At 44.4% G+C, this 25,420-nt stretch overlaps 1 long non-coding RNA gene and 1 pseudogene across 1 annotated transcript; both read right to left on the minus strand.

Annotated features, from left to right (window-relative positions):
- Positions 1–1,011: 1,011 nt before the first annotated feature.
- LOC142874955 (uncharacterized) lies at positions 1,012–6,819 on the minus strand. Its single transcript, XR_012922540.1, has 2 exons — positions 6,277–6,819; positions 1,012–1,726 (listed from the first exon to the last, which is right to left on the minus strand). It is a non-coding gene; the product is annotated as an uncharacterized LOC142874955 (long non-coding RNA).
- A 5,259-nt stretch (positions 6,820–12,078) lies between these two features.
- Positions 12,079–15,645, minus strand: LOC109731341 (10 kDa heat shock protein, mitochondrial pseudogene; annotated as a pseudogene).
- Positions 15,646–25,420: the final 9,775 nt, after the last annotated feature.

Consider the following 25,420-nt stretch of genomic DNA (forward strand, 5'->3'; position numbering starts at 1 on the left):
GAAGCTTATACTATGGAAGTTCTTTGTACTACTCTCTCTTCTTCTAGTTATGTTTGAAAATTTCCATAATACAAAGAGATACTTCCCATGCTAGAATATGAACAAATATTTGTTGAATAGAAAATAAGTGAAATAAATTCCCTAAGCTTTAAAAATTACAATGTGATTGTGTTCCTACCCACATTTCTAAAATGTTGAAACTTTCTTTCTTTTTCCTTCTCTCTTAAGTTTTTAGCTTGCTCCTTTATGTTGGGATGTAATAATTTTATGGATTATTGTTGCTTTTTGGATTCTACTTTTTCCTTTTGGATCAGTGTTTTTTCTAAATCTGGATTTCAGATGTTTTTTTCTTGTCAAAGTGTATTTGTATGTATATTGACGGTTTGGTAAGCCTTCTCTTTATAGCCCTGTGCTATTCAGAAGGAAGATAGAGATATTCAATAGAGTGCTGATAATGGCTATCCTTATCTAGTTTCTGATTTTGAAGAGACATTTTCTCATTTCTAACCACTAAAGATGATGTTTGATATAGATATCTTGTAAGTTCCTTTTAATAGGTTAAAAATTTCTTTTCTGGCCGGGCACTGTGGCTCACGCCTGTAATCCTAGCTCTTGGGAGGCCGAGGCGGGCGGATTGCTCAAGGTCAGGAGTTCAAAACCAGCCTGAGCGAGACCCCGTCTCTACTATAAATAGAAAGAAATTAATTGGCCAACTGATATATATATAAAAAATTAGCCGGGCATGGTGGCGCATGCCTGTAGTCCCAGCTACTCGGGAGGCTGAGGCAGAAGGATCACTCGAGCCCAGGAGTGTGAGGTTGCTGTGAGCTAGGCTGACGCCACGGCACTCACTCTAGCCTGGGCAACAAAGCGAGACTCTGTCTCAAAAAAAAAAAAAAAAAAAATTTCTTTTCTAACCACAGTTTGCATTTATGGGTGGATGGAAAAACTTGATTGTAGATTGGTGTTGAATATTATCAAATGATTTTATAATCTATTGATATAATCATGTAGGCTTTCAACAGAAATTTTATTTTCTCACAGTTCTAGGGGCTGGATGTTTGAGATCAGGGTGCCAGCATGATCAGTTTCTGGTGAGACATCTCTTCCTAGCTTGAAGACAGCTGCTTCTAGCATCACAATTCACTATTGCAAAGATGTGGAAACAACCGAAGTGCCCATCAATATATGAGTGGATTAATAAAATGTGGTATATGTATACCATGGAGTACTCTTCAGCTATAAGAAACAATGGTGATATAGCACCTCTTGTATTTTCCTGGCTAGAGCTGGAACCCATTCTATTAAGTGAAGTATCCCAAGAATGGAAAAATAAGCACCACATGTACTCACCAGCAAATTGGTATTAACTGATCAACACCTAAGTGGACATACAGGAATAACATTTATCGGGTGTCAGGCAGGTGGGGGGGGATGGGTATATACATACATAATGAATGTGATGCATACCAACTGGGGGATGGACACGCTTGAAGCTCTGACTCAAGGGGGGAGGGGTAGCAAGGGCAATATACGGAACCTTAACATTTGTACCCCCACAATATGCTGGAAAAAAAAAAAAAAGAAGAAGACAGCTGCTTCTCCCTGTGTCCTTGTATGGTCTTTCTTTACTTTGTAAAGCGAGCACTTTGGGAGGCTGAGGCAGGAGGATCACTTGAGCCCAGGGGTTCCAGACCAGCCTAGGCAACATAATGAGACTCCATCTCTGCAAAAAATTTAAAAATCAGACAGTCATTGTGGCATGTCCCTGTAGTCCCAGCTACTCGGGAGGCTGAACTAAGAGGATTGCTTGAGCCTGGGAGTTAGAGGTTGCAGTGAGCTAGGATGATGCCATGGCACTCCAGCTTGGGTGACAGTTGTTGTTGCTATTGTCCCTGGGCTGGAGGAGCCAAGGGGACGAGTGGTGTTATCCAGAGTCCCCAAGGCCACAGCCAGGCCAGAGCTGCTCTTTACAGAGCAGGAACCCTGGAGCTTACACTCCTGCTGACACTAGAACTGCAGCCTGTGCACACCCAACAGCTGCCCGGGACCCGGAGTACCTGCCCGGGACCCGGAGCACCTGCCCATAGCTCCATCAGAAGCTGAATAGCTTAACCTTCCTCCCACCTTCTGATCCTGATGTACATCTCCCACTGGCTGACCATGATCAGAATTCAACTGCCAAGTGAGTCTGAGAAATGTAGTTTGCAGACTTTCAGCCTCAGTGGTAAAGTGGAAGATTATAAAAATGGTAGCTATGAGGTTGAGTACCAATATCTAGTGTGCAAGACAATTCAGGGTATATTCCCATTCATTTTCTTTTCTTTTCCTTTTGAGACAGAGTCTCACTCTGTTGCCCCAGCTAGAGTGCCATGGTGTCAGCATAGCTCACAGCATCCTCACACTCCTGGGTTCAAGTGATCCTCCTGCCTCAGCCTCCTGAGTAGCTAGGACTATAGGCATAGGCCACCGTGCCTGGCTAATTTTCTTTTTCTTTTTTGAGACAGAGTCTCACTTTGTTGCCCAGGCTAGAGTGAGTGCCATGGCGTCAGCCTAGCTCACAGCAACCTCAAACTCCTGGGCTCAAGCGATCCTACTGCCTCAGCCTCCCAAGTAGCTGGGACTACAGGCATATACCACCATGCCCAGCTAATTTTTTGTATATATTTTTAGTTGGTCAATTAATTTCTATTTTTAGTAGAGACGGGGTCTTGCTCAGGCTGGTTTTGAACTCCTGACCTTGAGCAATCCGCCCGCCTTGGCCTCCCAGAGTGCTAGGATTACAGGCGTGAGCCACCACGCCCGGCCTAATTTATATACATATTTCAGTTGCCCTGCTAATTTCTATTTTTTAAGTAGAGACGGGGTCTCGCTCTTGCTTAGGCTGGTCTCGAACTCCTGAGCTCAAACGATCTGCCCACGTCAGCCTCCCAGAATGCTAGGATTACAGGAATGAGCCACCGTGCCAGGCCCCATTCATTTTGTGTAGAGAAAACGTGCAATGTAGAAATCGTTCACAAGGACAGTATGTTGTTGATAGCATATTTTCTTTTGAAGACTTTGCTTTTGTTAGGCCACTGTGGAGAGTCTTCGTGACAAGTACAGATTAAGATATTGCAAGATGTTGATAGCAAATTTTAAAAATGTTATTCTGGCAGTCTATAAAGCTGATAGTTTAGCCACCACTTAGCTGATAAGTTAGCTGCTAATTGCTTTGCAGGGAAATAACTGAGCAAGGCCACAATTGAGAAAGGGACCAAATTAGTGAGGTCAAACTGGAGCAAGTCCCATCAAATTTGGGAGCAAAATCATCCTTAAAGCAGATCTCCAAACATAATATTTGTAAAAGACTATGCCCTTCCCACCATCTGGCTATGAGAAAAATGAGAAGAGTGACAAAAAGCAATTATCAAATGCTTTACTGTCACCTGGGACCATCAAAATCTTCTCATTAAATTGAGGGTAACTTTCATTTATTCATTCAACAAATATTTGTTGATCTCATCCTGTGTTCCAGGCTCTGTTCCAGGCAGCAAAGAAGACAGGCAAAATCATGGCTTCTGTAGGACTTACATTGAAGTGGGGAGACAGAGAATAAAGAAGATGCACTAAATAATTTCAAACGAGGATTGGAGATGTGAAGAAAGCAAAATTGGGTGGTGAGTTTGTAGACGTAGTAACTTAAGATTAGTGTGGTCAGAGAAGACTTCTCTGAAGGGGGAAACTTTGCACCTGCAACCTAATGAGAAGGAATTGGGGATCTGGGTGAAGAGGCTTGAAGGTTTGCATGTAGAAGAGACAGTGATTCCACAGGCTGGACACTGGGATCGAGCTCGGCAAGAGTGAGAATGGAAGGAATGCAAGGAAGGCTAAAGCCAAAATTGTAAATAACATTGTTAGGCAGCAGGCTCTGTGAGAAGCTACTTCTCTATCTATACAGTAGAAGATTATTCCACCGTAAAAAGAAATGAAGTACTGACACATGCTGCCATGTGGATGAACCTGGGGAACATCATGCTAAGCAAAAGAAGCCAGACACAGAAGATCACATATTACATGATTCTATTTATATGAAATGTTCAGAACAGGGAAATCCAGCAACAGAGAGAAATGTTACTGAAAGTTTAGCCCTTGCCCCCAAGCCTGCATCAGAAGAACAAGGACAAGTGGTTTGAGGAGAAGGAAAAGGAGGTTTATTAATTTGTAGGTAAATGAGGAGGTTGGCAGACTCCTGTTTTAAAGTCCCAGTGTCCTCCCTATAAGCAGACATACAGAGCTTTTAAAGGGGGGGTTTCAGTTTCGAGATATTGCTGTTTAACTACAGTTGATGGTTCTGATACAGTCAATCTCTAGCAAAGACAATCTTGTGAACTCCGCCTGGACAATCACTCTCCTGTCCCTCGGATTACTGGCCCTGGGTGGGGATGCAGGTTTTAATTCCCCAAAGAATTAAAACCTGCTAAAAGATAGCATCTTTCTTTTTGAGGGGATAAAAATGTTTTAAAATGGACTGTGGGCAGGGCGAGGTGGCTCACGCCTGTAATCCTAGCACTCTGGGAGGCCGAGGTGGGCGGATTGCTTGAGGTCAGGAGTTCGAAACCAGCCTAAGCAAGAGGGAGACCTCGTCTCTACTATCAATAGAAAGAAATTAATTGGCCAACTAATATATATAGAAAAAATTAGCCGGGCATGGTGGCACATGCCTGTAGTCCCAGCTACTCGGGAGGCTGAGGCAGAAGGATTGCTTGGGCCCAGGAGATTGAGGTTGCTGTGAGCTAGGCTGATGCCACAGCACTCACTCTACCCCGGGCAACAAAGTGAGACTCTGTCTCAAAAAAAAAAAAAAAAATGGACTGTGGTGATGGTTGTACAGATCTGTGAGTACACTAAAAACCATCAATTTGTACACTTTAAATGGGTAAGTTGTGCGGTATGTAAATTATATCTTAATAAAAACACTACATCAAGATTGTCAGCCTCTCCTATCTGGGGATGGAGACTGCAAGTCCCCTCAGAACTGACTGTGTGGGTCCAAGCCCTCTAGAAGCAGACAATGAGACAGAATTAGAACTGCAAGAGATTTGTTAGGGAGAAATCAGTGAAAGACAAAGGGAGCGGGGCACCTCCGTGGCTGCCCCAGAGACCTTCCCATTCAGGGAAGAGTCATTTACTGTCCCTGCTGGGTAAGACCAGGAAGGTCTGGAGGGAGAGTGCACTGCCACTTCCCGAGGTCCTTGGTACTCAGAGGTGTTTGTAAGAAGGAGGTGATCACTTTTACTTAGACACCCAGGCACCCCAAAGAGGAAAATGCTTGCTTAGGGTGCGCCATAGAGATCCAGACCATGACCAAATACTAGGAGAGGGCAGGAGGCACAAAAATGAAATGACTTTTAAGAAAAGAAGAACCTGGGCCGGGCATGGTGGCTCACACCGGTAATCCTAGCACTCTTGGAGGCTGAGGCAGGAGAATCACTTGAGCTCAGGAGTTCGAGACCAACCTGAGCAAGAGTGAGATGCCTGTCTCTACTACAAATAGAAGAGTAACCCAGCATGGCGGCAGGTGCCTATAGTCCCAGCTACTCAGGAGGCTGAGGCAGGAGGATTGCTTGAGCCCAGGAGTTTGAGGTTGCTGTGAGCTAGGTTGACGCCACGGCACCCTAGCCTGGGGAACAGAATGAGACTCTGTCTCAAAAAAAAAAAAAAAAAAAAAAAAAGTAAAGAAAAGAAAAAAAAGAGGCTGGGTGCGGTGGCTCACGCCTGTAATCCTAGCATTCCGGGAGGCCGAGGTGGGCGGATTGCTCAAGGTCAGGAGTTCGAAACCAGCCTGAGCAAGAGGGAGACCCCGTCTCTACTAAAAATAGAAAGAAATTAATTGGCCAACTAATATATATAGAAAATATATAGAAAAAATTAGCTGGGCATGGTGGCGCATGCCTGTAGTCCCAGCTACTCCAAAAAAAAAAAAAAAAAGAAAAGAAAAAGAAGAAGAAGAAAGGAAGAATCTGGTCTGGTGACCTGGCTAGTCATTTGGTGCAAGTCATGTTCCTCTTCAGCAGCCATCTTGGTACAAGATGTGCTTTGGGGAATGACACCACAGCATGGATGGGTACACCTTTAGTGCTAACTGTGGAGGCTGGGCAGAGGCCTGCAGGAGCAAGGGCCTCCGGACCACAGAGGAGGAGCTCTGTCAGTCCTGCTTCCAAGGGCCCCGTGGCGACACCATCTGGCAGGGCCAGTACTGGTAGCTGTGGTCTGATCAGATTCAGTTCTTCCTACCTGGCTGTGCAAACAGGGTCCATCATACTTTTGCACTGCAGCGGGAGGTGGGGCGTGTACGTGAAGATGCTCGAAGAACAGGAGAGCACACCTGACTTCTGGTTCACGGAGTGTGTGTAGGTACTCAAGCGTTTTGCTGGAAAAATGAAAATGGTGTGACTGTATTTGGACTTGGCCTTGATGAAGTAGATCACACTGCAGCCTTAAATGATTTGTCTCCTAAAGTGGAGGCCATGCAGATGGCTCCTCCATGCAAGCCACTCCCGCTCTTTCTGTCTCTGCCCGATTTTTGTACTGGACACATGTTTACGACTTATACTGTCATCCCAATGGGGTTTCAAGCTCTAAAGACAAGAATCATGGATAATTTCCCTCCCTAGACCTGTAATATCAAAGGACAGTGATGCCCAAGGGGATAATGAAGAGGTGAATTCATTGGCCTGGTTGGTCATCTGTTTGATATCAGATGACTCAAATTACAGCTTTCAAATAAATTGAATAACAGAACTCACAAAGTAGTAAATGTCTAGCAGACAGCAAGTCTAAAATGGATTATTAAAGTCAAATAGTCAGGGTTTTTTGTTTGTTTGGGAAAGAAAAGTCTCAATTATTATTATTATTTATTTATTTATTTATTTATTTTTGAGACAAAGTCTCACTTTGTTGCCCAGGCTAGAGTGAGTGCCGTGACATCAGCCTAGCTCACAGCAACCTCAATCTCCTGTGCTTAGGTGATCCTTCTGCCTCAGCCTCCCGAGTAGCTGGGACTACAGGCATGTGCCACCATGCCCAGCTAAGTTTTGGATATATATTTTTAGTTGGTTGGTTAATTTTTTTCTATTTTTTTAGTAGAGACGGGATCTCACTCAGGCTGGTTTTGAACTCCTGACCTCGAGTAATCCACCTGCCTCGGCCTCCAGAGTGCTAGGATTACAGGCGTGAGCCACCTCGCCCGGCCAATTATTATTATATTTTTAGACAGAGTCTCACTCTGTTGTCTGGGCTAGAGTGCCGTGGCGTCAGCCTAGCTCACAGCAACCTCAAACTCCTGGACTCAGGCAATCCTTTTGCCTCAGCCTCCTTAGTAGCTGGGACTATAGCCACGCACCACCAAGCCCGGCTAATTTTTTCTATATATTTTAGTTGACCAATTAATTTTCTTTCTATTTATAGTAGAGACGGGATCTGGCTCTTGCTCAGGCTGGTTTTGAACTCCTGACCTCCAGCAATCCGCCCGCCTCAGCCTCCCAGAGTACTAGGATTACAGGCGTGAGCCACAGTGCCTGGCCAAAAAGTCTGCCTATTGTTTACATATACTCAGTTTCCAATTAATATGGCACAATTGATTCTTCCTAAATGTCCTCAGCTTCTATTTGCTCAGCCAGTACAGAACTGATTTCCATGACTTCACTCCTACAGATGGCAGGAGCAATAAACAATGTTAAATATTAACCTTTGAGGGGAGGCCTACAGCATTGGTATCAATTAAACAGTACAGAGTAATGATTTAGTTATTTGGAAGAATACAGATCTTAAAGTTCAAGCATTAGCACATTTTATTCTCAAAGCAAGGCAGATCTGGTTGTGATAAAACCAGAAACCTCTAGTGACCTGTCCTAGGTCAAGCCGGTTGGCTCAAAAAGCTGCAGCAAACAGTAGAGGTCCCTTGACTCCAAACCTAGCATGCTCCCAACTGGAACATCTCAGAACCAGAGAGTCACTTCTCATTTTCATGTCCTTCTCTGCACACACAGTAGTTTGTAGGCAAGTTTCTTATCCTCAGGTTTCTCACCTAGCAATTCTAATATCCCTTTCACTTATTAAATTCCACAATGTCAGCCTTAAGGTTGAGGGTAGTGCTTGAATGAGAAGATGGTATAGTGCAGGAGAAAGCATGGGGTTGGGAGTTATTTCAACCTGGGTTTGAATTCTGGCTCTGTTCCTAATAATTGTGTAGCTTTGGACAAGTTTCTTTTTTTTTTTTTTAAAATTATTTATTTATTTATTTGAGACAGAGTCTTGCTTTGTTGCCCAGGCTAAAGTGAGTGCCATGGCGTCAGCCTCGCTCACAGCAACCTCAAACTCCTGGGCTCAAACAATCCTGCTGCCTCAGCCTCCCGAGTAGCTGGGACTACAGGCATATGCCACCATGCCCGGCTAATTTTTTCTATATATATTAGTTGGCCAATTAATTTCTTTCTATTTATAGTAGAGGTGGGGTTTCACTCTTGCTCAGGCTGGTTTTGAACTCCTGACCTCGAGCAATCCACCCGTCTAGGCCTCCCAGAGTGCTAGGATTACAGGTGTGAGCCACCGAGCCTGGCCTGGACAAATTTCTTAAACTCTTTGTGTCTTCCTCTTTAAAATGGAGAAAAAATATAGTATATATCTTTCAGTGTCATAACGAATATTAAATGAGGTAACATATATAAATGCATGGCACATATTAGGCTTTCAGAAATAAAAATATTTTTTAATCAAAAATTGGTTTGGGGCCAGGTGCAATGGCTCATGCCTGTTATCCTAGCACTCTGGGAGGCCAAGGTGGGAGGATCCCTTAGGAGTTCAAGACCAGCCTGAGTAAGAGCGAGACCTCGTCTCTACTAAGAATACAAAGTAAAAATATATAGAAAAAATTAGCCAGGCATGGTAGCACATGCCTGTAGTCCCAGCTACTCAGGGGCTGAGGCAGAAGGATTGCTCAAGTCCAGGAGTTTGAGGTTGCTGTTAGCTAGGCTGACGCCATGGCACTCTAGCACAAGCTACAGAATGAGACTGTCTCAAAAAAAAAAAAAAAAAAAAAAAAATTGGTTTGGAAAGTTTAATGCAATTTAATCTGGTTTGTCCATCCTGTCATGAATCCAGATTTTGAGCTATCTTTTTAAAAACAATTTTAAAAAATGTTTTTGGAGATGGGCCTTGCTGTGTTGCTCAGGCTAGACTCAAACTCCTGGGCTTAAGGGATACCCCTGCCTCAGCCTCTAAAGTAGCTGGGACTATAGGCGCATACCGCCATGCTCAGCTCTGAGTAGTCTTTAATATTTCACAGGTTATTACGCTGCTTTAAATATGTCATACAGTTTAAAATTCAGAGTTTTGAAAAAAGATATTTTGGAGTTTGATGATTCACTTTCCAGAAGTGTGCTGTAGGCCGGGCGCGGTGGCTCACGCCTGTAATCCTAGCACTCTGGGAGGCCGAGGCAGGCGGATTGCTCAAGGTCAGGAGTTCAAAACCAACCTGAGCAAGAATGAGACCCTGTCTCTACTATAAATAGAAAGAAATTAATTGGCCAACTAATATATAGAAAAAATTAGCTGGGCATGTGGCACATGCCTGTAGTCCCAGCTACTTGGGAGGCTGAGGCAGCAGGATTGCTTGAGCCCAGGAGTTTGAGGTTGCTGTGAGCTAGGCTGACGCCATGGCACTCACTCTAGCCTGGGCAACAAAGTGAGACTCTGTCTCAAAAAAAAACAAAAACAAAAGCAAAACAGAAGTGTGCTGTAGTAAATTTATCTAATTTTTGCCCATTATTGCCTTTGAATGAAATTTAATTTTCAAAAATATAACTTTGACAGATTTCTGCTTCTGGTCAAGATGGAATAACAGGTACTGGATTTACCTTCCCACTTGGAAGAATAACAACAACATAAACACCAGAAAAATAGGCTGGGCACAGTGGCTCATGCTTATAATCCCAGCACTTTGGGGGAGGCCAAGGCAGGAGGATCAGATGAGGCCAGGAATTCAAAACAAGCCTAGACAACATAGCGAGACCCTGTCTAGCTGAGTGCAGTGGTTCGTGACTATAGTCCTAGCTGCTCAGGAGGCTGAGGCAGGAGGGTCTCTTAAGCCCAAGAGTTCAAGGCTGCAGTGAGCTATGATCTCGCCACTGCAATCTAGCCTGGGCAACAGAGTGAGACCCTGTTTCAAAAAATGAAAAAAAAAAAAAACAGAAAAATATATGTGAAACTAGTTTTTAAGGCACTAGACATCAGGCAATGGCTCCTGAGAGACAGAAAACCAACCAGGTGAGCTCAACAACTGATCCGGCTTACTCAATCCCTTCAAACGGTTTCCAGGGTGCAGTGCAGGGAATGGGAACCCAGGCAGAGGCCAGTGGGCTCCCTGAGTTGGAAGATGTAGCCGCCCAGGGTCCAGGGAGACCAGGGTGCTACAGAGCTGCACACAGAGAGAGAGAACGCCTTCAGGATTCCCCCAATACAGATCAGCACGTGCACGTGAGGAAGCTCAGGGCTTGAGGAAGAATCATCTGAAAGGAGGAGAGGGCACAAGAGCTGGCACTAGCTGGGCGGGGTGGCTCACGCCTGTAATCCTAGCTCTCTGGGAGGCCGAGGTGGGCGGATCGTGTGAGCTCAGGAGTTTGAGACCAGCCTGAGCAAGAGCGAGACCCCATCTCTACTATAAATAGAAAGAAATTAATTGGCCAACTAATATATATAGAAAACATTAGCTGGGCACAGTGGTGCATGCCTGTAGTCCCAGCTACTTGGGAGGCTGAGGCAGGAAGATTGCTTGAGCCCAGGAGTTGAGGTTGCTGTGAGCTAGGCTGGCACCACGGCACTCACTCTAGCCTAGGCAACAAAGTGAGACTCTGTCTCAAAAAAAAAAAAAAAAAAGAGCTGGCACTGATGCAGAGTCGGGAATCACATCCACTGTGACAGACAGGCTAAAAAAACTCATAGTATATAATATTTATAATTCATAATTTATAATTTTTTCAAGAAATCTTGCCTTAATGATGGGGAATACTGAGCTCTAGACTGAGACTCCTCTAGAATTTGCCTAATGAATTATAACGACAAGACCCTAAAGAATCAAATATCCAGCCAGGTGTGTGGCTCACCCCACCTGCGATCCCAGCACTTTGGGAGGCTGACGTGGGGGGGGGGGGACACGCTGCTTGAGCCCAGGAGTTGCAGACCAGCGTGGGCAACATAGTGAGACCATGTTTCTAGAAAACAAACAAACAAACAAATCTAAAAATTAAAACATTAACTGCATGTGGTGGCATGCACCTATAGTCCTAGCTACATAGGAGGCTGAGGCAGGAGGATTGTTGGAGCCCAGAAGTTCGAGGTTACAGTGTGCTATGATTGGTATGATGGGGCCACTGCACTCTAGCCTGGGTGACAGAGCGAGACCTTCCAAAAAAAAAAACAATCAAATTTTCAAACAACATATCACAATATAAAGCTCAAGGAGTACAAAAATATCTAGGCCCCAGCAAGGTAAATTTCACAATGTCTGGCATTTAATAAAAGATCAGTCATGCAAAGAAGTAGAAAAATATAGCATACAATGAGGAGAATAATCAATCAGTCAAAACCATTAAAATGAACTTAAAACTACACAGATGTTAGAATTACACAGGGACATTAAAACAGTTATACTTATTTCTCCTATGTTCAAAAGATTAGGTAGAGACATCGAAGATATAAAAAAGACTCTAATTGAACTCTAGTCATTGGGCCAGGCGTGGTGGCTCATGCCTGTAATCCTAGCACTCTGGGAGGCCGAGGCGGGTGGATTGCTCGAGGTCAGGAGTTCGAAACCAGCCTGACCAGGAGCGAGACCCCGTCTCTACTATAAATAGAAAGAAAATTAGCTGGACAACTAAAAATATATAAAGAAAAAAATTAGCCGGGCATGGTGGCACATGCCTGTAGTCCCAGCTACTTGGGAGGCTGAGGCAGAAGGATTGAGCCCCGGAGTTTGAGGTTGCTGTGAGCTAGGCTGACGCCATGGCACTCTAGCCTGGGCAACAGAGTAAGACTCTGTCTCAAAAAAAAACAAAAAACACCTCAGTGCTTTACCTTCAGGTGGATGTAGCCCTCCCTCTGGGACATAAACAAGGTGCTAATGGTTGGGCCAGTGTGCCGATCTGCATTCACTACCCTGTTGCAGGACTGTTCCAAACCCCCCTCCTTATAAAGACAGAGTTGGAGACCTAGGTCCTTTCTCACAGAAGGGCAAACTTCCCATGCAGTACCCCCTCCCACACAGGAAAATAAGCCATGGCCTTTGTCCTTCAATGCTTTATCTCTGGAGCCAGCGATCTGTCTCCTACTCGGCTCTCTGCCCTTCCTGGAGGCCCTTCCAGCCCCTGCCAAGCTCCCTTCCCACCACCCCGTCAGAGAGAGAAAATGGCTTCCCCACACCCTCCTGGGTTCTCTGACTGGGCTACGAATGGCTTCAACCCACATGCAGTAGATTAATAGGAGAAAAACCATTTTGATAACGTGCACATACGCTTGGGAGTCCCACAAAAATATGAGTCTCAAAGAAGGGCCAGATGGTTGAAGCTTATATAACATCCTGAACTGCGAAGAGGAAAGGTGTCTTGGGGCTTCTGGGGGAAGCTGTTTGGAGACAAATTATGAGAGAGTGAGGGGAGGAAATGTAAGGTGAATAAAGGTTGCCTTATTAGGCAGATAAGAGTGTTTCAGGTGATAAAAGTTGCCAGGAAATAGCTTTCTTCCTGGTAGAGGTGCCTTCACTAATGAAAATTTCCTTTGTAGATATAAATTTCCTCTACAAAGCGGCAGCTTCTAGGTCCTTGAACATTGTCTGAAAATGAATAAGTAAATGAACAAAAGAGCAGCTTTTTAGAGCTACTACTTGGCCTGCAGCTTCTCAACAAAACAAGCTAATAATCAATATGCCAAAGAGAAATATTTTGGGGCCATGTGTTCTGAGCCCAAATAACCCTGCAACCACCACCTTGATGTTCTCAAGTGGGACCCAATGTGGTCACTTTCCCTGGGGCCCTTATTTACAAACCAATAATTCCATAAAGCCCTCCACAATTGCCCGGACAAAATGTGGGTCAGGTCCCCAGCACTTCTGGGGTTGTCCTTGGTTTTACCAGGACAGAAACAGGGAGGGAAGGCAGAAAGGCAAAGAAGACTGGGAGGGCAGGTCTTTAAACTCCACATGGGAGGATTATCCTACATTCCAGACAACAGGAGGAATCAGGTTTTTCTCTGTGGCCCTTGTGAGGGATTCCTTAGTCCTCAACCCAAGGTTAACCCCAGCCTGGAAGACCTCTCCCTGGCCCTTTCAGAAACACCAATCCACCCAACTGTGTGTCAGGTGTTGAAGAATTCATAGTTCTGCTGGGCCCAGTGGCTCATGCCTGTAATCCTAGCACTCTGGGAGGCCGAAGCAGGATTGTTTGAGCTCAGGAGTTCGAGACTAGCCTGAGCAAGAGCAAGACCCTGTCTCTACCAAAAATAGAAAGAAATTAGCCAAACAACTAAAAGTAGAACAACTTAGCCAGGCATGGTGGCACTCACCTGTAGTCCCAGCCACTCGGGAGGCTGAGGCAGGAGGATCGCTTGAGCCCAGGAGTTTGAGGTTGCTGTGAGCTAGGCTGATGCTACAGCACTGTAGCCTGGGCAACAGAGTAAGACTCTGTCTCAAAAAAATAAAAAAATAAAATAAAGAACTTCACAGTCATGGAAACTTCAGGATAGTTTTCCCTACATGTTCACAATGTTCTTTCTACCTTATATTCCCATCTATGCTTTTGAAATCAGGCCCCATCTATGTATTTTTAATTGACCTCTGTGAATGGTGTTTGTTTTCAGCTGATCCTCTGTAGAGGACACTGATTTAAATCTGTAAATGTACAACATAAATCAATAAATCCTAATCACCGTTATTAAAGTGTTTCACAAAAGTATTTTTGCCAAGTCATCCTTACTTTGCATTTTCAAAGGGAAAACTAAAATCTGTTTTGCTGGAGTAGGCTTTTTGCCCTGGAATCTCTGACGCTATTTGGTTCCAAATTCCACCTGGAGTGATCTTGGGGCAAGCAAGCCATAGAGTCTTGTAGTTCAGGCAGTGAAGGCTTGGCCCGGATGAGAGCACAAACACTCAGACCCCAACTTGCAGACTCTCAGCCTGGGCCCCTCCTCAGCATGCTTTTGAGGCCTCAGTTTGAAGTCAGGGCCTTTCAGTTGTCTCAATTCCATTTGAAATGCTAAGTAATAAATGTGTCATAACATCCTAACTGTCAATATGGAATACATAACAGCAGAAACTGGCTTGAAGCTTCCTTGTGACACTGTAAAAAAACAATGTCGAAATGTTTGATGAGTAAAGAGAAATTGGGACACTTGTTCCAGGTAGGCTTCCAGGCTGAGCTCTGGGTGGACAGGACTGGATGTCAGCAGCAGCACCTAGAGCCAAGGGTGTCCTGGGAACATGAAGTATAAGAAGAGGCAGGCCAGGTGCAGTGGCTCACACCTGCAATCCCAGCACTGTGGGAGGCTGAGGCAGGAGGATCTCTTGAGCTCAAGAGGTAGAGACCAGCTTGAGCAAGAGCGAGACCCCGTCTCTACTAAAAATAGAAAAATTAGCTGGGTGTCATGTCGTGTGACTGTAATCCCAGCTGCTTGGGAGGCTGAGGCAGAAGAATTGCTTGAGACCAGGAGTTTGAGTTTGATGTGAGCTGATGCCATGGCACTCTAGCCCAGGTGACAGAGGGAGATTCTGTCTCAAAAAAGAAAAAACAACAAGAACAACAACAACAAAAACAAAAGAGGCAGACAGCATAACCCGTAGGCATCAGTGAAAGGGGCTGGCAGAGAGGCAAAAGGTCCAGGTTCAGGGCGAACACAGAAACAATGGTCAAAACCAGGCTCAGTGAGGGAGTTCAGAATGGAGACGGGGGCGACAATCTGCAGTGCAGTGAGGCTGACACCTCAGTGCAGGCTTGGTGACTGTCCATGCCGTGGCTTTCAACATTCCCCTGGTATTGAGAACTGGCCAAGGCAGTTTGCTTGTACACAGCTATGACATTTTTTCTGGTAGACTCTTTTTTTTTCATTTACACATATTTTTATTTGGAAATGTTTGTATCACTACAGTGAAACTAGATTTTAGACATGGGATGTCAGCAGTTTAGTGATCATTAGTTTATTATAAAAGAGAGACATGGAAATTACTTACATGATGAAAGATTTCAGAACTTCAGTGGAATGAGCTTCATGTCAATGCCATTTCAATAGTGATTTATTTCAGTCCACAGACTTTCCAAGAATGTCACCATCCCTAAATAAGAAATAATCCTTGTCATTTAGAACTACTTTGGTGCCTCCATATTCTGGGAGAAGGACTTTGTCTCCAACTTTCACACTAACTGGTTGAATCTCTCCACCCTTTCCTTTAGAGCCCGATCCAACAGCCACTACTGTTGCTTGCAACACTTTTCCTTGAGATTTTTCTGGAAGCATAATGCCTCCTTTGGTTACAGTTTCGGCTGCACTCCTTTCAGCCAGTACCTGGTCAAAAAGCCAAAAAAACTTTCTAAATGCTTGTCCTGCCATGACTCCCACCGCCGCAGCAAGTACTTTGCTCTCGTCTCTGGTAGACTCTTTAGCTGCCAAAAGTTAGGAGGTAGAAGAGGGTCAACTACTTCCCTATAATCTTGTTACTGGATTATAATGAGAGTGGATTTCAGATGGAGTTCTGCCACACACAAGAGGCACTTATTAAGTAAACTTTATGAGCAAGTGGGCATAATAGCAGTTCACATAATCTATAAACTCCATGAAGTCCCAGTTCTCTGTTCTTGCAAGTGCTCTGACCGCCTCTCAGTTGAGAGGTTGACTGGAGACCTGCACAGCAATCTACAGGCAATATTTAGTTATGTTGTTGTTGAAACCACAAGGGAGTTTCAGTATAGGTCCAGTAGCTCATCTCACAAAAATCCAATCACTGGGACAATGAGATAATTGCCAAGGAAGGAATTTTTTTTTTTTTTTTACAGCTCAGAACTAAAATTTTTAATATTAATACAACCATTGGGAGAAAGAGATGATGCTGCCTCAACTTAGTCTCTCTCCAACTATTGGACATCATGGGCTTTTAAGGGAGGGGTCGCAAGCCTTGAGGTAGGTCAGGGTGTGATTAACAAGGGGGCAGGTTATAGGGGATGGTAAATCTTGTCTGGAAGCCTGCCCTGGGGTCTTCAGAATCTCAGCTCCTTTGTGTTGCAGAAAATCCACCATTTCTGGGAAACAGTTCAAAAAATCAAGTAATTAGTTAAGGGAGAGGATTATATAGCGGTCATTGAAACTTGTTCAATGGGGGGGGGGCAGTTAAACTGTTGGGAATCTAAAGTCTCTGAAATTATGGTTGGACACACAGGACCATTTCAGAACCATGCCTTGGACTCCATCCCTGAAGAAGAGAGGAGAAGTGTTTCAGAGTCTTATTTATAAAAATGTAATAATGAGGAAGATGTGCACCGTCTGGGGCATGGTCATGCTTGAAGCTCTAACTTGAGGGGGAAAGGGAGGCATGGACAATATACGTAACCTTAACATTTGTACCCCCATAATATGCTGAAATAAAAAAATAAAATAAATCTCATAAGAAAAATAAAAGAATGTTCGTGTAAGGTAAGGTCTATGTGATTGTGTCTAAAATATTTTAGTCTATCCACATACCTTGAATACCACTGATTCAACAGTGAGGGTCCATTTCTAGCACCCGGTATGCCAATTATGAAGTATTCATCTCACCAGGGAAAACACTAGTTCAGACGTGATTTGCTTGTCAATGAGAGCTGTTCGAACTTGGTTTTGAAGCTCTAGTAGTATTGTCCAGCATGGCTTATAATGTGGGTCTTGGTTTACCTATTGTCTTTACAGAGATGCCATTCTTCCCAGTCACTATCTGTTGTGGGTTGAATTGTGTCCCCAGAAAGATATGTTGAGGTACTAATACCCTACCCCTCCAACCTAATTTGGAAATAGGGTCTTTGCTGATGTAATTAAATTAAGATGAATTAGGGTAGCCCTAAATCCAATCAGAGACAGAAACTGGAGGAACTCCAAGGATTACCGGTGAAGGAAATTGGAAACACTTTACCCCCAAATATATCTCTTTGACATATTTTGGGATGGCTACCATAAGTTTCACAGATGGAAGTAACACTGTAAAGCTGTCTTTTGCCAGGGAAAATTGACATCTGTAGAGAATACAGGCAGGTCTATCTTCCCCCAGTTCAGAAAAGCTTAACTGAGAGTCTGAAACCTTTTAAGATTTGAAAAGAAACATTTACCATCTATTCTCGGGGAGGGCTGCTACCTTAAAGGTTTTATTTATATGGCAAGACCACCTTTTCTGGCCCAGGCAGGGCACAGTGGCTCACGCCTGTAATCCTAGCACTCTGGGAGGCCAAGGCGGGTGGATTGCTCGAGGTCAGGAGTTCGAAACCAGCATGAGCAAGAGTGAGACCCCCGTCTCTACTATAAATAGAAAGAAATTAATTGGCCAACTAATATATATAGAAAAAATTAGCCGGGCATGGTGGCGCATGCCTGTAGTCCCAACTACTCGGGAGGCTGAGACAGCAGGATTGCTTGAGCCCAGGAGTTGGAGATTGCTGTGAGCGAGGTTGACGTCAGGGCACTCTAGCCCAGGCAACAGAGTGAGACTCTGTCTCGAGAAAACAAAAACAAACAAACAAAAAACCCATTGATTTCTGACTTCCAGCCTCCAGAACTGTGAGAAAATAAATTTTCTCACAGAAAATGAATACACGATCCTGTCCCTCTATTGTATTTATGTCATCATGATAAGGAAAACCCCCATCTATTACTGGGTGCATCAGGCACCTGCGACCCCCACCCCTCTCGGAAGGCCCACATCAGCATAACACTAACCTATTGCCTGGCACCTGAGCATAACACTGAACCTATTCCCTGGTGCATCAACTACCCTATTACCTAGTGCATCAACATAATACTAACCTATTACCTGGCGAGCATTAGCGACCTGATACCCCAATCCTTGGACCACCCCAACTTAATAAAAGTGGGAGAAATCAGGTAAAGGAGGCTCAGAATTTGGTGGCCAGGCCTCTCTGTGCCCCACAGCCAGTAAACTTTGATTGTCTGACTCTCTGTGTACCCCTGGGTTTGTCCTCCAGACCACCTGCTGTAACACTTTCTGTAACAATAGCTCTCCCATTATCTGAAGGTACTGTTTACTTGTTTATATCTGTTTTTCCATGGGACCATAGAAACTCCATAGGAGCAAGAATCCTGTTCTTCTTGTTTATTTCTGTATCTTTAAGTGTCTTTAAGAGTGTTCAATTAGGATGTGGGAATCTTAGCAGGTCCAAAACTAAAAGTGTTTGGTACTGTTAATATCAAAGAAGGGCCAGATGGTTGAAGCTTGCATAACATCCTGAACTACAAAGAGGAATAGTGTCTTGGGGCTTCTAGGGTGGCACTGTTTGGAGACAAATAATGGGACAGTGAGGGGAGGAAATGTAAGGTGAATAAAGGTTGCCTTATTAGGCAGATAAGAGTGTTTCAGGTGATAAAAGTTGCCGGGAAATAGCTTTCTTCCTGGTAGAGGTGCCTTCACTAATGAAAATTTCCTTTGTAGATATAAATTTCCTCTACAAAAGGGCAGCTTTTCAGAGCTACTACTTGGCCTGCAGCTTCTCAACAAAACAAGCTAATAATCAATATGCCAAAGAGGAATATTTTGGGGCCATGTGTTCTGAGCCAAATAACCCTGCAACCACCACCTGGACATTCTCAAGTTAGACCCAGTGTGGTCACCTTCTCTGGGGCCTTTATTTACAAACCAATAATTCCATAAAGCCCACAAGTGCCTGGACAAAATGTGGGTCAGGTCCCCAGCACTTCTGGGGTTGTCCTTGGTTTTACCAGGACAGAAACAGGGAGGGAAGGCAGAAAGGCAAAGAAGACTGGGAGGGTAGGTCTTTGAACTCCACATGGGAGGATCATCTTGCTTCCAGACAACAGGAGGAATCAGGTTTTTCTCTGTGGCCCTTGTGAGGGATTCCCTAGTCCTGAGCCCAAGGTTAACCTCAGCCTGGAAGACCCCTGACTGGCCCAGCTGCATTTCAGATATTGAAGAATTCACAGTTCTGCTGGGCACAGTGGCTAAAGGCTGTAATCCTAGCACTCTGGGAAGCTGAGGCAGGAGGATCGCCTGAGCTCAGGAGCTGGAAACCAGCCTGAACAAGAGCGAGACCCCGTCTCTACCATAAATAGAAAGAAATTAGCCAAACAACTAAAAACAGAAAAAATTAGCTGGGGGTGGTGGCACTTACCTGTAGTCCCAGCTACCCAGGAGGCTGAGGCAGGAGGATCGCTTGAGCCCAGGAGTTTGAGGTTGCTGTGAGTTAGGCTGGTGCCATGGCACTCTAGCCCAGGCATCAGAGTGAGACTCAAAAATAAATAAATAAAAAGAACCTCACAGTTCATGGAAACTTGAAGACAGTTTTGCCTACATGTTCGCAATGTTCTTTCTACCTTATATTCCCATCTATGTTTTTGAAATCAGGCCCCATCTATGTATTTGTAATTGACCTCTGTGAATGGTGTTTGTTTTCAGCTGATCCTCTGTAAAGGACACTGATTTAAATCTGTAAATGTACAACATAAATCAATAAATTCCAATCACTGTTATTAAAGTGTTTCACAAAAGTATTTTTGCCAAGTCATCCTTACTTTGCATTTTCAAAGGGAAAACTAAAATCTGTTTTGCTGGAGTAGGCTTTTTGCCCTGGAATCTCTGACGCTATTTGGTTCCAAATTCCACCTGGAGTGATCTTGGGGCAAGCAAGCCATAGAGTCTTGTAGTTCAGGCAGTGAAGGCTTGGCCCGGATGAGAGCACAAACACTCAGATCCCAACTTGCAGACTCTCAGCCTGGGCCCCTCCTCAGCATGCTTTTGAGGCCTCAGTTTGAAGTCAGGGCCTTTCAGTTTTCTCAATTCCATTTGAAATTTAAAGTAATAAATGTGTCATAACATCCTAACTGTCAATATGGAATACATAACAGCAGAAACTGGCTTGAAGCTTCCTTGTGACACTGTAAGAAAATAATGTCCAAATGGTCTGATGAGTAAAGAGAAATTGGGACACTTGTTCCAGGTAGGCTTCCAGGCTGAGCTCTGGGTGGACAGGACTGGATGTCAGCAGCAGCACCTAGAGCCAAGGGTGTCCTGGGAACATGAAGTATAAGAAGAGGCAGGCCAGGTGCAGTGGCTCACACCTGCAATCCCAGCACTGTGGGAGGCTGAGGCAGGAGCATTGCTTGAGCCCAGGAGTTTTGAGGTTACTGTGAGCTATGCTGATGCCACAGCACTCTAGCCCAGGTGACAGAGCGAGACTCTGTCTCAACAGCAACAGCAACAAAAACAAAACAGAAGAGGCAGACAGCACAACCCCTAGGCATCAGTGAAAGGGGCTGGCAGAGAGGCAAAAGGTCCAGGTTCAGGGCAAACACAGAATCAATGTCAGAACCAGGCCCAGTAAGGGAGTTCAGAATGGAGACTGGGGCGACAATCTGCAGTGCAGTGAGGCTAACACCTTAGTGCAGGCTTGGTGACTGTCCATGCCGTGGCTTTCAACATTTCCATGGTATTGAGAACTGGCCAAGAGAGTATGGTGCTTATGCACAGCTATTACATTCTTCTGGTAGAGTCTTTTTTTTTTTTTTTTTTTTTTTTTTTTTGGAGACAGACTCTTGCTCTGTCACCCGGGCTAGAGTGCCAAGGTGTCAGCCTAGCTCACAGCAACCTCAAACTCCGGGGCTCAAACAATTCTCCTGCCTCAGCCTCCTAAGTAGCTGGGACAACAGAGTGAAACTCTGTCTTAAAAAAAAAAGAAATCCATTCTTGGGCCAAATCTCTGGTCCTTTAGTTTTTATACAGTGGCCAGGCTGTATTTTAATAGAAGATTAAATGTTTAGGACAGAGGTCGGTAAGTCCTATAGTTTTAAAATTCTTAAAGAGACATCCCAATGGAGAATCTTTAGGTGGTGCCCACTAAATGCTGTCCATGATGACAACTAGGAGAAAGAAAAGGATTTTTTAGGAATGGTCATATGTTGATAGAATAGGGTCTGAGAGGGATGTACACCCCCAGGTGACTTTCAGAGTTCTGATCAGACTTCATGTGTCCCTAATTCTGAGTCAGACCAAAACCTAGAGATCTGGAGAGAAAACAGGCATCCCCAACTTCTGACCCAAACTGAGACCAAGAAATCTTCCCCAAAGCCAGGTGTCCCTGGGTCTGGGTGAAGACCGAATGAGGTGGTTAGGAGGTGTGCCTCCAAGGCACCTCTCAGCTGGGAATTGGAGTTAGGAGGTGTCCCTCTAAGGCACCTCCCCTAGTGGTAGGCCCAGTACTGGGCTTCCCATTCTAGACCAAAACTAGAGAAATGCTACCACTCTTAACCTCAAGAATATGACCATTCCCAGAGCCCAAGAGACTTGTTGAATTCCAAATGGTATTGAGGGTGCTGAGAAGGATGTCCTGGGAACTTCAGCAGAGGAGGGAGCAGTCTCAAGACAGGTAGAAAAGTGAGTCCTCAGGCCGGGCATGGTGGCTTACGCGTGTAACCCTAGCACTCTGGGAGGCCAGGCAGGCGGATTGCTCAAGGTCAGGAGTTTGAAACTAGCCTGAGGGAGACTGCGTCTCTACTAAAAATATAGAAAGAAATTAATTGACCAACTAAAAAAAAAAAATATATATATATATATACAAAAAAATTAGCCAGGCATGGTGGCGCATGCCTGTAGTCCCAGCTACTTGGGAGGCTAAGGCAGCAGGATTGCTTGAGCCCAGGAGTTTGGGGTTGCTGTGAGCTAGGCTGATGCCACAGCACTCACTCTAGCCTGGGCAACAAAGCGAGACTCTGTCTCAAAAAAAAAAATGAGTCCCTGAATAAATGGACCACCAATGTTAGGGTGGGAACTTGTAGCTCAGGATGAGAAAGAATTCTCAACACAAAGATTAGGATAGTTTTAAGGAAAAAGTTTATTTTACTTCCCAAGGGAGGAGAGGGCATGGCCCCAAGGAGGAGAAGTGCTAGCCCCAAGGGTAGGTTGTTGAGGAGGTGGTTTATTGGGATAAAGGGAGAAGAAGAAAAGAACAGTTAATGCTGCCAGCTGATAGCAGAAGGCAGCTGGGAAGTGACTGCTTCTGTTTTTCCTGTTTTCTCTTCTCTGTGAGGCTGGCTTATCCCTCTCTGGAATGGGGTTCTGGCAGATGTTGGGGAGGGTCATACTCTTTCTATCTGCTCAGCGATTTTCAAGTGCTGTAAAAACAAACTCTTAGAGATGAGAGTTAAGCCACAGGTGGTTAATCAAACAAAGGCCCAGTTGTGCACTGTGATCTCTTTTTTCCAATCAGATAGTTTATTCTTCCTTGTTGCATAGTTTATTAGCAATGCCGTCCTGTCAGTTAAGTGTAGCCTAAAGCTGCCTCCTTACATATTTTAAGTTCAGCCTAAAGTTTCCTCTGTCACATACTGATCTGTAACCTAACTGGAGGTGTAAACAGGCTATAACCTGCTCTAGTACCAGTCAAAAGTTTCAGACAATTACAGGCAGCCAGCTGTTCAAAATGTGTTCAAGTAAGGCAAACACGGAGCTATAACCAATCCAGCTGTTTCTGTACCTCACTTCCATTTTCTTTACGTCACTTTCCTTTTAGCATCCATAAATATTATCTGACCATGTGCCAGCCCCGGAGTCACTCTGGACTCATATTGGTTAGGGGGCTGCCTGATTTGTAAATTTTTCTTTGCTCAATTAAACTATTGAATTTAAATTGTCTGAAGTTTTACTTTTTCTTTCCTTTTCTTTTTTTTATTTGAAACAGAGGCTCACTCTGTCACCTGGGCTAGAGTGCTGTGGCGTTAGCCTAGCTCACAGCAACCTCAAACTCCTGGGCTGAAGCAATCCTTCTGCCTCAGCCTCTCAAGTAGCTAGCACTATAGGCGCAAGCCATCATGCCTGGTTAATTTTTTCTCTTTTTAGTAGAGACAGGGTCTCACTCTTGCTCAGGCAGGTCTCAAACTCATGAGCTCAAGCACTCCTCCTGCCTCAGCCTCCCAGAGTACTAAGATTACAGGTGTGAGCCACCTCGTTCGGCCTCTAAAGTTTTTCTTTTAAGAGTATTTGGTAGGTGCTCAATAAATATTCCCAAAATGAATGAATATCACTGTTAGTTTCCTAGGACTACCAAAAGAGTAGCATAAACTGGGTGGTATAGAACAACCACCTATATAGGAAATTTATTCTCTCATATTTCTTTTTTTTTTTTTTTTTTTTTTGAGACAGAGTCTCACTTTGTTGCCCAGGCTAGAGTGAGTGCCATGGCATCAGCCTAGCTCACAGCAACCTCAAACTCCTGGGCTCAAGCGATCCTGCTGCCTCAGCCTCCTGAGTAGCTGGAACTACAGGCATGTGCCACCATGCCCAGCTAATTTTTTCTATATATATTAGTTGGCCAATTAATTTATTTCTATTTATGGTAGAGACGGGGTCTCGCTCTTGCTCAGGCTGGTTTTGAACTCCTGACCTTGAGCCATCCACCTGCCTAGGCCTCCTAGAGTGCTAGGCAATAGACTATTCTTTTTTTTTTTGAGACAGAGTCTCGCTTTGTTGCCCAGGCTAGAGTGAGTGCCGTGGCGTCGAACTCCTGACCTTGAGCAATCCTCCCGCCTCGGCCTCCCAGACTGCTAGGATTACAGGCGTGAGCCACCACACCTGGCCCAATAGACTATTCTTTAAGGCTGGCTGCTGAGCAGTGATGGAGTACATGGTAAGATCAGTAAATCCAAATATAAAAAGAAAAAGACAGAAAAAAGGGAGATAGGGAAGGGAGAAATGTATGGAGGGAAATGGCATAGAACCTTACCTCAGGTCATGCCTTCTATGCAAAATGGGTAGTGATATATTTGTATCACTCAAATTTTTGCCCACAGGAGGATTTCCCATCAACTCATTCAGTTCTACCCCAAAAGTGGCTGATAAATACCAAAGCAATCTGAGCATAGTAGCTGATCCCTGTAATCCTAGCACTCTGGGAGGCTGAGGCTGAAAGATCACTTGAGGTCAGGACTTCAAGACTAGCTCTGAGCAAGATTGAGACCCCCATCTCTACTAAAAATAAAAATAAAGTTAGGTGGGCAAGTAAAAATAGAAAAAAAGGTTAGCCAGGTGTGGTGGGGCACACCTATAGTCCCTGCTACTCGGGAGGCTGAGACAGGAGGATCCCTTGAGCCCAGGAGTTTGAGGTTGCGGTGAGCTAGGCTGATGCTACAGCACTCTAGCCTGGGCAACAGAGTGAGACTCTGTCTCAAGACAAAAAAAAAATACCAAAGCAATTCACTTCTCCTTCTATAAGCATTCTCAAAAGCCTTTTTCTTCCTGCTCTACAGGTCCTATCAGCATGATGTTATCCATGTATTGGACAAGACCAATGCCTTGCATCATAATGAGATGATAAAGGTCTCTGCAAACTAAATTGTACCATAGTGCCAGAAAATTTGTCATTCTGTATCACAATTATGAAGAGAGGCTATGTCCTTGTCAGAATAGAGCCAACTACCTTTTATGTTCCCCACTTATTGGGTTAGAGGAGAGATGTTGCCAGCTTAATAGCTACATATCAGGTATCTGGGACTGTGCTGATTGTCTCTAGTGATAAATTATATCTAGAACAGTAGCTATAAGTAGAGTTACAATCTGATTAAGCTTATAATAATCCACCATTTTTATTCTAGAGCCATCTGACTTCCGCACTGACTACTCTGAGGGTGTAATAAGAATGACCACGTGTAGAAGGATCTATTATTATTTCCCAATGTCTGTTCTTCCCTTATTCTATTCTTAGTCTTTGTCTTTTGGTTTATTGTGGGGTTTTTTTGAGACAGAGTCTCACTCTGTTGCCCTGGCTAGACTGCCATGGCATCAGCCTAGCTCATAGCAACTTCAAACTCCTGGGCTCAAGTGATCCTCCTGCCTCAGCCTCCCGAGTAGCTGGGACTACAGGCATGCACCACCATGCCCAGCTAATTTTTTCTGTATATTTTTAGTTGGCCAATTAATTTGTTTCTATTTTTAGTAGAGATGGACTCTCGCTCTTGCTCAGGGTGGTTTTAAACTCCTTACTTTGAGAAATCCACCCGCCTCGGCCTCCCAGAATGCTAGGATTACAGGCGTGAGCCACTGCACCTGGACTATTCTTAGTCTTTGTTTGCAATTTAGCACCTGGCCACCCTCACATGCAGCTAACAGTGACCATGTGACTCCATTCTGGCTAATGAAATA

Source organism: Microcebus murinus, chromosome 13 (genome assembly GCF_040939455.1).
Source record: "Microcebus murinus isolate Inina chromosome 13, M.murinus_Inina_mat1.0, whole genome shotgun sequence".
Taxonomy (NCBI): Eukaryota; Metazoa; Chordata; class Mammalia; order Primates; family Cheirogaleidae; genus Microcebus; species Microcebus murinus.